We start from the raw sequence: 14,585 nt of genomic DNA, 5'->3' as shown, positions 1-14,585 counted from the left end.
TAGGTGGAGAGGCGACCCGTAAGGGGCCTCCGGCCGCAGGCACGCGGCGGGGTCAGCCCCGCTCCTCCCGCCGGGCAGCACATGGCGGCACCGGACCCCTTCCCGGGGGAAAGAGGGGTCCGGGGCCCCCGTGGCCGGCCGGAGCGGGCTGACCTGTGATGGTCTGGCCATCACACGTGGCGGCCCCGGACCTCCCAGGGGTGGCCGGGTCCGCAGGGGTTACCCGAGAGCTCTCCCGCCCACGTGGGTGTGCAAAGGCCCCGGACCTCACGGAGCTCGGGGAGGGTCCGGAGACCGTGGTCCCAGCAGTCAGGCCCGGAGGCCGTATGCCACGTGGCCCAGAGGCGAGGGGGAGCGTGGATTATGAGAAGTACCAGGGCCTGGACACCCTAGCAGGAGGTACCCCTATCTGTATGTACCGACAGAGGCCCCCGGGCCCACCTCGGGAGAGGGATGAACCCGCAGGTGGGGCCAAATCCCAGCATCGCGCCGGGTGTACAGCTCGTTCCCGCCAGGCGAGGGCACGGATGTCCTTTCGCCCGTAGCGGGAACCCCGAGGGACCCGTCCTCCGCGCGCACCGTGCGCGTCAGACGGTTCAGATTCTTGTCTCATTCGAGCCCGCCGCGCGGCTCGGGCGGTTCGGATTCCGCCCTTCCCACGATCCTCCAGCGCCCACGCCAATGACTGGTGGACCCGAGCCCACCGGTCATTGAGTGTGAGGGTAGGGGAAGGCGGCGCTGGCGACCGCTCGGCTTCCCCTCGGTCGCCGCGGGACACAAAGGGAGGAGCAGTCTTTTGCATAAAAGGTATGCGCCGAAGGGAACGGCTATCTTTTCGCTCTCGCCAACAACAGACGCCGTAGCGCCCCTTCGTCTCCGCATCCTTTCTCGCGATCAGCTTCCTTGCGCCCGGCACCTCTCTCTACCTTGCTCCTTCGCGATCCACCCCAACAATTTCCATGGCTTCACTTCCTTTCCCGCGCCGCTTCCAGACCCAGGATCAGCTGGACGCGGTGCGGCGCCTTCTAGGGTGGACCGCGCCGGCGAATGTCGGGAAGGTCAAGGCCGGCGAGGTCCCCCTCCGCGAGCTTGCCGCGGGGGAGTTCGTCCTCTTCAACTCGTACATTATGTGCGGGTTGGTTCCTCCGATCTCCTCCTTCTTCCTCCTGCTCCTGGAGGAGTTCGGCCTCCAACTTCATCATCTCACCCCCCACTCCGTTCTCCTCGCGGCGGTCTTCGCCCATTTCATGGAGATGTTCGTGGGGGTGCGCCCCTGCACCACCATCTTCAAGCACTTCTACTCCCTGGTCGGGACCGGGAAGAAGCGTGGCGAGATCGGCGCTTACTACTTCCAACTCCGGCACGGGATGTCGGGCGCCTACATCGCCGCCTTCTCCAGCTCCAAGTGGGAGGACTGGCGTGAAGGCTGGGTCATTGCGGTGACGGACCCCCACGACCGCCTAGAACTGCCGGAAGGGGGCCCCCAGAGCGACCGGAGCACCTGGAAGGCCAGGCCGTCAATTCCGGTAGAGCTCGACCCAGTCCTGAACCGGATCAAGAAGCTGGCAAGGAGCGGCCTGACTTCTATGATGGTGCTGGGCGACTTCCTGAAGCGACGAATCGCCCCCTGCAGCATCGGTCCCGGATGGCCTACGTGTACACGGGGCTAAACGACTGCTGCAGGATCGCGCGGGGGCCCGGCGGCGACTTCACCCGGGCGGAGCTGGAGGCGGCGATCCGGGCGATGACCGGCGAGGCGTTCGTTCCAGAGTCCCTGGTCCTCCCGAGCGGGGTGAAGGCCCTGTGCGAGGACCAGGCTCTGCGGTCAACGGTCCTGGCGTCGATGCCGACCCTGGACGAGGGCGGCCTGGCGGTCCGGCAACTGGGGGGGGGGACCCCAACCGCGGGCTCCAGATCCCTGGCGCCACACCGGACCGCCAGCAACGCCCCAGCGGAGGTGCCGGGGAGCCGGGACCCAGAGGTCCGGCCCCCGGCGGGAAGGGAAAAGAGAAAGCGCCGGTGCCAGAGCACCGGCAGAAAGACTGTGCGGGTGCTGCCCCGGCCCAAAGGAACGGCGAGGCTCAGGGGGCGGCACCCGAGCGGCGCAGCCAATCCGAAGGGAGCAAGTCCCGGAGGCTCCAGCGAGGCGACGGCTCCTTGGTGGGGGAGCCGGCGCCCAAGCGCCAGAAAACCACGGGAGTGGAGGAGCAGAGCGGTGCTGTTCCTCCTCTCCCACAGCACCGGCCTCCACCGGGACGACAGACTCCACCGCCACCACCACCAGGGCCGCGTCCAGCGACACCACCGCGGCCGCCCGAGAACAGACCTCCGTCCCCAACGCTGCCGCCAGGAGGTTCGAAGGCCGGGGACGGCCCCCAAAGGTCCGGGGGGTCCTCGGCAGGGAGGAAGGTCCCCCGGCCGCCCGGGGCAGATGGGAGTGGTACGACTTCCCGTAAGTGGTCTTATCAAGGTTTTTCATTTTCTTCCTCAGCTTCTGGTGCTTAACCAAACAGGTGGTACGGCAGGCCGCAACCTTCAAATGCTTCAACTGGGGGACCCGGCCCCCAGCCAGCGCCGGAGTCCTCGGCATCGGCTCCAGCAGGGCCTCCGCCAGGAGCAGCCCCAGAAGCCTCCGGACCCAGTGGTCCGGAGCTGGAGGCTACCATGCCGCCATGTCCAGAAGCCGCCCCCAGGAGGAGGCGATCAGGCCCACTGCGACGGCAGAGGCCCCGGCCACAGCGCCGGGCGCCGAGGTCGGGCCTTCCCCAGCCGAACCGGTAGCTGAGGGGGTCGCTGCTACGGCGGAGGCTGCTAGGCCAGAGGCAGCGGCGACGGCGGCACCGGAGGCAGCGGAGGTGGCGGCTCCGGAGGCAGCAGAGGCTGCGGCTCCGGAGGCCGCCGAAGTCGCCAGTAGCGCCGCCCCACCAGCGGAGGAGGAGGAACCGGAGGTGGTGCTGGGGAGGCCTCTCCTCCCGAGCACAGCGGAGGTCCCACTCCCCCGGCTCATAGCCAAATGCCAACAAGCTCAACTGGAGCTAGAGGCTGGCATGCGACGGGAGTGGGAGAAGCTGGAGGCGGAGCGCCAGCGGCTCTCCGACTGGGAGGTCCGCCTGGGGGACCGCATCAACACTGTCTCCGCCCGCTACGTTGAAGAGCGCGCCAAGCTCGCACAGGGACACGAGCTCCTGCGGGAGGAGCTGGAGCAGGCGCGCTATCGAGAGGCAGCAGCGCTCGAGCGGGAGAAAGCAGCCAACCGGCGGGAAAAGGAGGCCCTCGAGGCGCAAATCGTCGCGGAGAGGCTGAAGGAGGCGGCGACGGCCAGGGAGCGGGCTGCCCGGGAGCTGGCGGAGGCGGCGAGGGAGGCGTTTACAACGGCCGAGGCGCAACAGGCCTCCCTCGCAGAACAGGTGGCGGCGGCAGCGAAGAAAGAAGAAGAGCTGGCCGCCCGAGAGGCAGAGGAGGTGGCCCGGCTGCAGGAGCTCCAGAAGCGGGAAGAGGCCGTAGAGAAGGAGCTGGCAGCCGGGTACCAGAGGCTCCAGGAGCGCGAGGCAGCGCTCCAGGAGAGGGAGGCCAAGGTGGAGGGGCTCCTGGCAGAGCAGCACGCCGGCGCCAACCGATTAACAAGATGGGTTGGCGCGGTGAACCCTCTGCTAGAGGCGCTCGGGGTCAACCCCATCTGGGTACCGGAGGCTCCTTCACCATTCGGCGCCGCACTCCAGCTGCTGGACACCACCGCCAGGCGGCTACAGGATGCGAAGGCCGGCCTCCAGGACCTCCTGGAGACAGAGGGACGAGCAGTCGCTCGGGGGGTGGCGGAGTACATCCTCACCAGCTTCCGGAGCCATGATCCTGCCGTCCAGCCGACGCCCGTCCTGGTCGGACCCCTCCGGGCGACAGCGGCCGCCGCGCGAGAAGGGGTCCAGGAAGCGGTGGACATGGTCGCGGCCCGCCTCCGACGACATCCCGAACCTTCAGAGAGTGGAAGTGCCTCCGGACCGCCAGAACAGTAGTGCTAGTATTTTTTAGTTATTTCTTTTGTAATATAACTTTTGTTATTGTAAGATAACCTTATAATATTACGCGTATTCAACGTAATTTTTGTGAAAAACTTAGCTGTTTTCCTGTTGTCGGTTTGTAAGGTATTCTTGTGCATACCGAGGTCCCGTGTGGCCCCCTGGGAGGTAGTCGCGATAGGATGGGACTAGCTGCCATAGAACCGAGGTCCTGCACATAACTTACGATCGACGTTTAGTAGACATCCCCACAGGTTCTCGGTCTGGCGAGCAGAGGCCTCCTAAGTTGCGAAGCGAGTCAGAGCTCTAGGACCCATGTTTAAGGGCTAGAAGGGGTCCCGGTCCCCTGGTACATGGTTCAAGGTGCAACGGCGCTCACCCTAGGAGGGCAGGGCGTGTAGGCTTAGGGTGCGGAACCAGGCTAAGCGGCTACACAGCCCTGGACCCTAGCAAAGGGCGAGCGCGTTTCCCTGGAGCCAGTTAACAGGGGTCCGGTTCCTTTTTTCCTTTGAAACAGAGGTCCGGGGCAGGGACGTAGCTACACAACTTAAGAAAGGCCTCGGCTATGACACAGACGCGGAGAACATGTGGGGGTTAGTGTAATCAAGAAGCGAAAAAATGTAGACTCCAAGGACGTATTCGAGAACAAACTTTCCCTTAATGAATTGGTACAGGAGCGTTGTGCGATGTACGCCAGGGGCCGGGTTTACGAGGGCGGACCTCCACCGCCCCGGTCCGCACGTTGATGCTACCAATTACAAAGGGAAAATTCCCACTCAATCAGGTCCTAGGGATAGAACTTACGGAGGTGCTCAATGTTCCACGGGTTGGGCAGTTGCATTCCATCCTCCGCAGCCAAACGAACAGATCCGGGTCGGCACACCTTTGTCACCTTAAAGGGCCCCTCCCAGCTGGGGGAAAGCTTGTGCATGCCCTCTCGGTTCAGGATCCGCCTTAGGACTAGGTCCCCGACCCGGAGCTCCCTACTACGCACGAACCGTTGGTGGTAGCGCCGGAGCGCTTGGTTGTACCGTGCGTTTCGGACTGCTGCTCGCCATCTGCGCTCGTCGACGAGGTCCACATCTTGACGACGCTCCTGTTCCTGCATTCCCTCATCAAAAGACCAGACTCGCAGAGAGCCCATGGTGATCTCCGGGGGAAGGCACGCCTCGGCCCCGTAAACCAAGAAGAAAGGGGTTTCCCCTGTTGCCCGGCTAGGTGTGGTCCGGTTCCCCCATAACACACTTGGGAGTTCTTCAATCCACCTTGCGCCATGCTTCTCAAGGTCACAGTAGGTCCGGATCTTGAGCCCTCTGAGGATCTCAGCGTTGGCCCGCTCAACCTGGCCATTACTCCTGGGGTGCGCCACTGAGGCGAAACAGAGCTGAATGCCCATATCCTCACAGTACTCCTGAAAGTACTGGCTCGTGAATTGGGTCCCATTGTCTGTGATGACGCGGTTCGGGACCCCGAACCGGCACACAATTGACCTGAGAAAATGTGACGCCCTAAAAATTTACCAAAATCAAATCACGCGTTAGAACGTTTCGATTAAAGACCACTCGTCGCCAGACCATAGCCCTAACCCCTGACCGTATCGCCATCCCATCCCGCGCCGCTCGGAAGCCTGCCGTCTGCGCGCGGTCACCGCCGCGAATAGCGCCGGCGCAAGTCATTTCTCGCGCAGCGCGCGAATCCCGCGCGCGCGTGGCCGATCGGCCGCGGCTGCGGCCGCGATTGGCGCTGACGCGTTTTCTTTTCCCCTCGCCGTTCCCCCTCGCACCGCGCGCTTCCCCGCGTGGCCGACCGGCCGCGGTCACCGCCGCGACCGGCGCCGGCCCCTCTCCCTCTCTCTTTTTCTTTTCTTTCTTTCCCTTTATTTCTTTTTCCCTTTTTCCTTTTCTCTCCTTTTCCTTTCTTTCTTTTCTCCCTCCCCTCCCTTTTCTTCCTCCTCCCTTCCTCCCTGTTTTCCTCCTGCTCCTGAACACCGCCGGCCTTGGCTGCTCGCCGCACCAGCCACGCCAGCCCCTTTCCCCCCCTGCGTGCGTGCCCGTGCGCCAGCCCCGCCCTCGCCCTGGCCGCGCCGTACCGCGCCGCTCGCGCACGCGCGTGCCCGCCCCCGGAACGCGGCCGCGCCGCCCGTCGTCAAGCCGTGCCGCCCGCCGCTGCTCTCCACCGCGCCCCGCGCGCACGAGCACGCCCTGTTCCTCCGCGTGCCGCGCCGCCCGCTGCTGCCGCACACCGCCGCCGTCCTGGACACGCACTGCACACCGCGTCGCGACACGGACGAACGGACAAGCCGCCATTAATGGCGCCCGCGGAGCCGCCGGCCGAGACCCCCTCCACCGCCCTTCCCCCGGCCTATAAATAGCCTTCCCCGCACCTCGGCACCCCCACCATCGCGCCATCACCACCAGCTCCCTTCCCCAAGCTTCCACCGCCGCCCCCGCCGAGCCGCACGGCCGCCGCCGCCTGCCCCACGCCGGCCCGCCGCCTCGCGCAGCCCCCGCCCGAGGTGAACCCCAAAAAGGGACCCCCTCTTCCTCCTCCCCCTTTTCCCCCACACGCCCGAGCCGATTAGGCCCTAGGGCCGCCGGATTTGGGGCCGGCCGAGCCCCCCATCCCTCCTCTGTTTCACGTGGTGAGGGGAGGAAGAAGAAGGGCAGTTTTGCCCAAACCCCCCCCCCTTTCTCCTCTATCTGGTTAAAAACCCTCCACCCTTTGACACCTTTGCGAAAAGAACCTATTCCTTTTGCTATTTCCAAAACTAGACCCCCCCATGATATAAATTTAATTTCAAGTAGATCCCTCGCACTTTATGTTATGCCTCTTATATTTCCAAGATTTACAAAAAGGCCCTTCTGTTTCTAGAAAGTTTACGAGCAAGCCCCTGGACCCCTGTTTAAGCCCTGAAACCACCTTTAGCGCGTCATTTTATGTGTGAAACGACCTCCGATTGACCCGAAACTTTACCACGCCCTTTCTAGTATAGTTTTAGCCATGCCATTAAGAAACCACCCAGAGATATTGCCCCTAACTCCGTAACCAAATTATTTCCGATTCAAGCCTATCGGTGAAAGCTTTTAGTTCTTTCGCTTGATTGTGTGTCTGTTTGTTTGCGTCGTAGGACACGGAGTGAACGACGAGGTTCCCGGCCGCGACCAAGCAACTGAGGACTAGTACTGCGACCCCGAACCCGAAGGACAGTGCTTCGATCAGGACTTCCCGCAAGGGTTTGACGATGGCAAGTTCAATTCCGCCCTTTGATGCATGTTTCTGTCCTAGTTTTTATAAACACAACCCAGTGGCCTGTTTTATAAAATTGCATTGTTTTGCGTGATGAAAACATGGTAGGATAGCCACCCTTGCCGTGATAGCCATACCTTGAATACCTGATTTTATAAAGAAAAATGCGTGTGTGTGGGAAAGGGTAAAGTGTGGATTTGAGAAACGAGTCGGACGGGATGGATGGCATTTCTGTGTGAATTGCCGTTGGTGTGCTCGTACCTGTGTGGTTGAGCGAGGAAGGGAGATGTCCGTCCTGTCACCCCTAAGGACCGAGTTGATGTGACATCTCACCTAGCTTCTTGTCGTGCGAACCACTTGACCGTTGTATGGGCAACGGCTTAGCATAAATCCCACTAGTTAGCCTGATAGCCATCAGGAGAGCTGAGAGCAACGGGTGATCAAGGAGACGGGATAAGCTCTGTGTGACTTATGCCCCGGTTAAACCTCGGTGATAGGTCGAATGACCCCTTGATGGATCCCGTGGTGGCTAGTCAGGTCTAGCTAAGGTGGGTAATGGCTTTGTTGGGATCTGCACCGGCACTAAGGTGTTCGTGCTGTGGTACCCCACCTGTGGGTAAAGTTGCACACCTCTGCAGAGTTGAAAATCTATTCGAATAGCCGTGCCCACGGTATTGGGCAAGTTACGGTGTGGTCACATAACTAGTGTTTCTCTCTGGGAAATGGTTGATCTGGTGTGAGTTGTTTGAAAAGTATCCGGCAATAGTGCTGTGTGCTACGACGGACGGGGAGTCCGGTAGCGGCTTGAAACTTGGATCCGTGAGGATCGGCATTGTGCGTTCTTAGACACTTGAAAACTTGTTTTGAAAAATGCTTTTAAAACGAACCCTTGCATATAATTGTGCTTCCGCAAAAGAACCGTAACTTTATCCTTGGATTATTCCGTGCATCTAATTCTGTTATAACCCCCCCCCCCCGTGGGTGTGATTGGACTTGCTGAGTATGTTTGTACTCACCCCGTTCTTACTTTACAGTGGAGGATCCCGACTACAACCCCGAGAACGACGAGTAGGGTCCCGTCCTGCACCCAGTCTTGCCTGTGGGTGAGGTCACCGTTGGAGCTCCGCATGGCGCAAGACTCTGATGATCCTTTGTTCGTAGCTAGTGTAGTTGTGTGGGTTTTTGTTGTAATCCTCGCGATAGTGGCGCTTCACTGCCCATTACCGCGAAGAGTTGTACGGTGATGTACCATCTGATGTAATAAAAGTGTTATCAGCCTCCTGGGACTGATAATTCGACACTTTTAAGTCTCCCTGATGGGGGGGACGCTTCAGGTGGTATCAGAGCCGTAGGCAGGCCGTAGGACGTGACCCTAGGAACGAAACTCCTTTTCAAGCCCTAGGATTTGTTCGGACTTAGATATTTTTCTACACTGACACTCACCACTGGTTTTTACCCTGTTCCAGATGGCTGACAACGGATGGGTCAACGGAGTCTGCTACGCAGAGCCTGGCCTCCCTAAGTTATTGTTGCTCAGCCTGGAACGCGTTGGGGTTATGGAAACGCCGGAGTACGCCTACCGAGAATACATCTCCGGTGGCACCCTTCGGTGCGACACGATGATCTTTGTGGAGAGAAGCACCCGCTACCCTGATGTGGACCCTTGGTTCGTCTCCACCACTGGCTTTCGCTTCCCCGACACGTACCGAAAAGCCGCCCGTAAAGCCCTGCCACGGCTGCGTGTGCTCTACAAGCACCACCTTCAGCGGACCCCTATGGGATTTTTCCCACCCACTAGAGGAAGAGGCCGCACTTGGATTGCCCGAATGAGAGGACTCGGACGAGAAGAAGAAGACTTAGAAGATGCGGTCTCCCACCTATCCATCTACCTTACTGGCTTGGATGCACTCTGCCGCGAACAGTCGGCACAACTGAAGAAGCTAATCCAGGGGATTGAAAAGATAACCCAGGAGCTGGAGGAACAACGGACAAGAGCTGCAAACGCCGAGTATTCCTTAGCCGCCCTCCAAACCCAGATGCAAGAGTACGAGAGCCGCAACGGAATAGGTGGATGGATAGAAGAAGAAGAAGAAGAAGAACCTATGGAAACCCATTGGGATAAGGGTACTCAGACCGAAGATGAGATGGATCGGTTCCTTCCGATAAAGAAGCGCTCTATCAGGACCGAAGAAGAATCCCCATGATAGGATTAGCACCCGAGCTAGAACCCTACCCTATTGACCACGTATCCATGAGAACTGTACCACCCTCGTTGTAATAATAAATATCATCTACTCCCTTTTGCACCTGTACCAGATTGTTTACCCTGCTTCTGTTTCAGATGGCTGAGGAAGGATGGACCCAGGGCGACTGCCAAGCTGCACCTGGCTTCCCCAGCCTTTTGATCGACACCCTGGAAGGCCTTGGCGTTACGGAGCGCCCAAGGTACTACAGCCGAGAGTACGAGCACCATGGTACCCTCCGCTGCAGGGTGATCCTGGTCATCGCCAGGAGCAACCGCTACACCGACATCCAGCCCTGGCGAGCGACCGCCACAGGATTTAGACACCAAGATACCTACCCCCTGGCCATCAGAAAAGCACTCCGTTATTTGTGCCGGATTTTTGAAGAACACCTCGCCCCCACGCCAGCGAAGTTCTTCCCGCCGGCCATCAGAACCCCGGTTTGGGAAGCACGCATGAGAAACCTGGAACGACGCCGCCACGAAGAAAGTCCCCTGTACCAAGTGGCTACTTATCTAGCCGCCCTGGACCATCTCTTTGATGAGCAAGCCAACCTTCTGAGGGAGCAGACCCATCGAGCCGAGCAAGCAGAGCTCGCAGTGAGACTGCAGCAGATTCGAGCCGCCCATGCTGAGGCAAGAGCCGCAGCCGCGGTTAGCAGTGAAGCCGTAGCCCAAGAAAGCCTCAGGCAAGCTCGAGACCGGCGTATGCAAGATTGGACCCGTAGCGGAACGCCAGTCCCGGCAATTGGAGAAGACCATGTTTTACTCGGGACACCCGTCATAGGATGGGGAACGCTCTTTGGAAGCACACCAACACCACCCGAGAACCCTGAAAGCTCTGCTGCCGCCGTCGAGGGAGACGCTGCGGCGCAACCCTCGACCAATGGAAATCCAGAGGAAGGCGAGCAGGGATCACTCACGCTTTCCGCCCCAGAAGAAGGCCTGCCCCGCGAGTAGAATGACCGACGCCACCCTAGCGGTGTACACCCCAGCCCCTTTTGTTTAAGTCGTGCCTTGGGACATGACCCTGGACGAGTAGCACGAGACCTAGTCTCACCCTAAGTTGTACCTCCTGGTAGTAATAAAGATGTTTGTGCTCTTGCTTGTAATGTTGTGTGCTGTGTTGTTGTATGCTGCTTGTTTATATAGCTACCGGCAGAAGGTAGATTCTGCCTTATATGCATACAAATTAAACAACTTAAACATCACATAATCGTAACCCTAGTTTACCCTATCAACAGGTGACCCCCCGGAATGTCGCGAGGGCCTCCCGTGGCCGGAACCCCGTAGCCGCTAGTGTCGGAGCACATCCCGTTGAACAAGATCTCCCCAAGGAGAACAAGAAGTAAGCCAGAACCGAGGGGGAAGTCAAGAAGGAGAACAACTACCACCACCCCCACCCCTCGGAGACCTGGCGCAGATCATCCATAACCAGACCCTCATACTGGAGACACTGGCGAATGCCCTCATTAACCGGCAGCCACGAGGGCAGAATATGAACGACAAGCTGACGGCCTTCCTAAGGACCAAGCCACCACCTTCGCCGGATCCTGCAACCCTTTGGATGCTGACGACTGGTGCGAGTAATTCAGAGGAAGCTCGACCATTCGAATGCCAGGACCGGGATAAGGTCTTCTGGCGCCCACCAGCTCACCGGAACGGCATTATCCTGGTGGGAAAACTATTGTGCTGCGCCGAAGACGCCTCTACCATCACCTGGGGAGAATTTGTAAGAGAGTTCCGCCGCTACACATCCTCAGCCACTATGAAGCGCAAGGCGGATGAATTCCGCGCACTGCAACAGGGAGATGACGGTGGAAGAATACACCCACCGTTCATAGAATTGGCCCGATATGCGCCGGAAGAGGTGAATGACGACGAAAAAGCAAGACATGTTCAAGAAAGGTTGAGCCCAGAGCTCCGGACCTTGCTACCCCCAGATCTATCCGACTTCAACACCTGATGAACAAGGCCATCCTCACAGAAAGGGCCAAGGCCGAAGAAAGAAAGGACAACAAACGCAAATTCTGGAAAGTAAGGCCGCCAGCAGGACCGTTCCAAAAGTCGAGAACTCCAACTACACTGCACCAAGATCCCAGGCCCCAATGCAGTATAGGACTCAGCTCAGTGACAGGTCACGAGCCTCTGCACACCAAGAGTCAAAACACAAGGGCCCCGCAGAGCAACACCAGTCTGCCCCTCCGACAACAACAATGTTAGGGCCTGTTTCAACTGCCGGGAACAGGGCATTCATCGCCAATTGCCCTTAGCCAAGAAAAGCCGGCACATCAGCCTTCTCCAACTCGGTGAATGGACCCAAACCAGCCCTGACCGGTGCCAACCGAGTGCCCGTCCGCAACAACGAGGCACCAGCAGGTGAAGCAGCAATCATTTGGACGAGCCCGCGTCAACCACATCGACGCGCAGGAGGCTCAAGAAGCTCAGGGCGTAGTGCTCGGTGAGTACTTAGTCACTCAGCTCTGGCGACAGTATTATTTGATTCTGGAGCATCACACTCGTTTATATCCTCAGCTTTGTGGAAAACACAAAATACCTACAGTACTACTAATACACCCCTATTAACCCGGACGCCTGGAGGCGACATCAATTGTCAATTAGGTTGTCCACGGGTAAGGATCAATTTAAGTGGGGTAGAATTTCTAGCAGATTTGGTAGTACTTAAGTCTGGGGGAATAGACGTAATCCTTGGAATGGACTGGTTAAGCGACACAATGGTCTCATAGGTTGCACTGACAAAGTGGTACACCTAACAAACCCTGAAGGAGTACAAGTGATCTGCATACCCGGGATAGTAATTTGACCCAATGGTGTTTAGCATGGAAGCCCAGCCCTTAGAAGAGTCCCGGTAGTAAACGAATACCCAGATGTGTTTCCCGAAGAGCTTCCCGGTATGCCGCCAGATAGGGATATAGAGTTCGTCATAGACCTTATCCCGGAACTCTCCGATAGCCAAGAGACCCTATAGGATGGCGGCCTCAGAATTGACGGAATTAAAGAAGCAACTAGAAGAACTACAACGGATTGGCTTTATCAGACCAAGCTCGTCGCCATGGGGAGCCCCGGTTCTGTTTGTCAAAAAGAAAGATGGGAGTATGAGGATGTGTGTAGATTACCGGGCACTGAATGAAGTTACCATTAAGAATAAGTACCCCTCCCCAGGATTGATGACCTGTTCGATCAGCTAAAAGGAGCCAAGTACTTTTCCAAGATCGATTTAAGGTCAGGATATTTTCAGCTCAAGATTAGGGAAAGTGACATCCCTAAGACAGCTTTTGTCACCCGCTACGGGCAGTTTGAGTTCACTATAATGTCCTTCGGACTAACCAATGCCCCTGCCTATTTTATGAACCTCATGAACAAGGTATTTATGGACGAGCTGGATAAGTTTGTCGTAGTCTTTATCGACGATATACTTATCTACTCCAAGAGTATTCAGGAACATGAGCAACATCTGCGGGTAGTCTTGGAGAAGCTGAGGACACATAGGCTCTATGCTAAGTTCAGCAAGTGCGAATTCTGGCTGGAAAGAGTAGCTTTCCTTGGTCACATCCTGACCGCGGAAGGCGTAGCTGTGGACCCAGAAAAGGTCGAAGCAGTCTCCAACTGGCAGCGACCAACTAACGTTAGTGAATTAGGAGCTTCCTTGGTTAGCCGGGTACTATCGGAGATTTATCGAGGGATTCTCCAAGATAGCCCGACCCATGACGGAACTTCTTAAGAAGGAGAAGAAGTTCGCCTGGACGGAAAGTTGTGAAAGAAGTTTTCAAGAGTTGAAACGAAGGTTGACAACCGCCCCAGTGCTGACTCTACCGGACATCCATCAGGACTTTGTCATTTATTGTGACGCATCCCGACAAGGATTAGGGTGCGTACTGATGCAAGACGGGAAAGTCGTTGCATATGCCTCCCGCCAACTCAAGACTCATGAGCAGAACTATCCGACCCATGATTTGGAACTAGCAGCCGTAGTGCATGCCCTTAAGATTTGGAGACATTACCTGATCGGAAATAAGTGTGAGGTTTACACCGACCACAAGAGTCTGAAGTATATCTTTACCCAACCGGATTTGAACCTAAGGCAGAGGAGATGGTTGGAGTTGGTTAAGGACTACAATTTAGAGATCCATTACCACCCTGGAAAGGCAAATGTTGTAGCCGACGCCTTAAGCCGGAAACCCTATGGACCCAAGGATGACCACCTATGCGAGGAAATGGCACGATTAAATGTGCACATCGTTCCTCGGGGTTCCAGCCAGGTGCTAAACGTCCAATCAACATTAGAGGATAAGATTAGAGAAGCCCAAAGCTCGGATCGAGAGTTAGTAAAAATTTGCAAACAAACTGGAGAAAACAAAGCACCGGGCTTCAGGGTAGACGATAAAGGAACGTTATGGTACGAGAATAGGATTTGCGTACCCCAGAATGGAGATTTCCGGAAATTGATCATGGACGAAGCCCACAACTCGGCCTACTCTATCCACCCGGGATCCACCAAAATGTATATGGACATAAAGCAAAAATATTGGTGGAACGGAATGAAGGCGGATATTGCAAGATTCGTGGCTCATTGTGACACTTGTCAAAGGATAAAGGCCGAGCATCAAAAGCCGGCAGGATTATTGCAACCCTTACCTATTCCGGTGTGGAAGTGGGATGAGATAGGGATGGACTTTGTAGTGGGACTGCCCCGAACACAGAAGGGACACGATTCCATATGGGTAATTGTGGGTCGACTCACTAAATCGGCACATTTCATACCCGTAAGGACCACTTATGGCGGAGAAAAGCTGGCAAGACTTTACGTGGAAAACATAGTAAAGTTACACGGAGTGCCTAGCAGAATTGTCTCAGATAGAGGGACTCAATTCACCTCTAGGTTTTGGAAAAGCCTGCATAAAGCCATGGGCACTAAGTTGGATTTCAGCTCCGCATACCACCCACAGACGGATGGTCAGACCGAAAGGGTAAACCAGATCATGGAAGATATGCTAAGAGCATGCGTCCTGACCTATGGAAATGATTGGGAACAGAGCCTACCTTATGCGGAATTTTCGTACAAC

Source organism: Panicum hallii, chromosome 5 (assembly GCF_002211085.1).
Source record: "Panicum hallii strain FIL2 chromosome 5, PHallii_v3.1, whole genome shotgun sequence".
Taxonomy (NCBI): domain Eukaryota; kingdom Viridiplantae; phylum Streptophyta; class Magnoliopsida; order Poales; family Poaceae; genus Panicum; species Panicum hallii.
The sequence above is the reverse complement of the archived record's forward strand: the minus strand, read 5'-3'. Positions refer to the sequence as shown.